The sequence below is a fragment of the Aplysia californica genome, unplaced genomic scaffold, assembly GCF_000002075.1.
Source record: "Aplysia californica isolate F4 #8 unplaced genomic scaffold, AplCal3.0 scaffold00660, whole genome shotgun sequence".
NCBI lineage: Eukaryota > Metazoa > Mollusca > Gastropoda > Aplysiida > Aplysiidae > Aplysia > Aplysia californica.
In genome coordinates, this window is record NW_004797930.1 from 197576 (window position 1) to 199354 (window position 1779).

Sequence of the window (1779 nt, forward strand, 5' to 3'; positions counted from 1 at the left end):
CCCCTCCCCCGCCCGCCTCCTCCCTCCCAAACACACACACACTCACTCCCCATTTGCGGTCCCACGAGAAAGCCCCTTTACTAATCTTTACTCAATCCTTAACCCCCCTCCCCCTACAAATTATGTTTCACACATACAGACGCATATATTGCACAGCACACATTTGCAAATATCAACGAAGACACAGCATTGAAAAATCATACAATATCAAAAAACCTTTTCATTTCATTTACTCGTTTCTTTTACAAGACTAAAAGAAACTTGACAAGAACTCGACCTTTTGATTCTAAAAGATAATATAAGATTGTATAACTTAAATCACGATATTGGAAACTGTTTTTTTTTCTTTCTTTCTTTCTTTCTTTCTTTCTCTTTCTTTCTCTCTCTTTCTTTCTTTCTTTCTTTCTTTCTTTCTTTCTTTCTCCTTTCTTTCTTATTTTCTTTCTTTCCTTTTCTGAAGGAAAACGAGGAGGTAACATTTACCTTTAAGAATACACATAAAGTATTTCAAGAATAGGTAACTAAAGGCTCTCATTACTGAAATATAAATTGTAAACTGGCGTGTGTCCTTCTTTCAATGTATTACTTTCAAAGTATCACCATTGTAATTCTTTCCATATACGAGTGCTGTAAGTGTGATGACAAGTATGTGACTACCGCCATTTTTTTTGGTAAACGTTTGGAAGGACTACATTGTACAAGCAGCTCAATTGATCAAGGTAGACAAGGATGACAATGCAGAACTGTTATAATTGTTGTTTTTCCCGTACAGAGTTCATAATATATAAACTTTTTTTTCCTGTACAAAACCCCCCCAAAAACCCAAAACAAAACAAAACAGACTGCAATTGTTATTGTAGGTGTTTCAGACCCAGATCGGCACAACTTAGATCATTTGAGACCCTGGCTGCTTCTACCCTGTCTACCGGGCTAAGAGGGATACAACGTTCCGGCAGACAGACGGATATATACTTGGTCAAAAACACTTCCCACTTGAAAATCGAACTTACTCTTTCTGCCTGCGACGGTAAAACACTTAAATTACTACACCACATACGCTGGTTTTAAACAGGTTGATAGACACACAACGAACGTAGATATTATAAAATAGAAATATCCAAACGTACCTTATACTGTCGTCCCGGAGTCTACGAATCTCTTACAAATGGCGAGACACTAACTACAACTATCTAAAACTTCTTGATCGCCAAATCTCCCTGGACTATTACACACACACCAGCAGACACACTGGCACACACGCACACTGGATCAAAGTGCCTAGTCGCTTTCACCCCAGGATTAAAAACACCAAGGGGGATTAATCTTTTATCAACACTACGCACCGTATCGTTGTATATAAATTTCCTCTCTATTCAACCCTTGAAGTCTACCTACAACACACGCACCTAAACGCACCGCCACTTTCTTCGTTGCTAGCGACGCTGTGAAGCCTGGGCTGGTTGCTAAGGGGGAAGGGGAGAGAAGCGAAGCGGTTGATCTTATAATGTCTGAATTGGTTCTCGGGGTCGGTAGCATTTGTAGGTAGAGATCTGTACGACAATAGCTGCAGGGCTGTGTTAAACACGGGTTAGTAGATCTCTGTAGGCGGGTGAGAGGTCAAGTGTCAAAGGTTGCGAAGCAAGCCATGCGGAAAATACTTTATTGTCAGCGATGTTGATCACCTTGTTAAGATATTCGGGTTACACAACAGCACACACACACACACACACGCACGCACACACACACACACACACACACACACACACACACACCACACAC

The 1779-nt window shown here is 40.7% G+C and overlaps 2 protein-coding genes across 3 annotated transcripts in view; both read right to left on the reverse strand.

Moving 5' to 3' along the window:
* Positions 1 to 1518, reverse strand: part of LOC101859437 (uncharacterized protein C17orf98) — an 18537-nt gene extending 17019 nt beyond the window's left edge. The window contains exon 1 of one of the 2 annotated variants that reach the window (XM_013087934.2): positions 1407 to 1518. The gene's annotated coding sequence lies outside the window, so the exon portion shown is untranslated. The other variant, XM_013087935.1, reaches the window with a different exon arrangement.
* The window catches only part of LOC101860123, an 11138-nt gene that overhangs the window by 2543 nt on the left and 6816 nt on the right, over positions 1 to 1779 (reverse strand). The gene's annotated exons all lie outside the window — the stretch shown is intronic.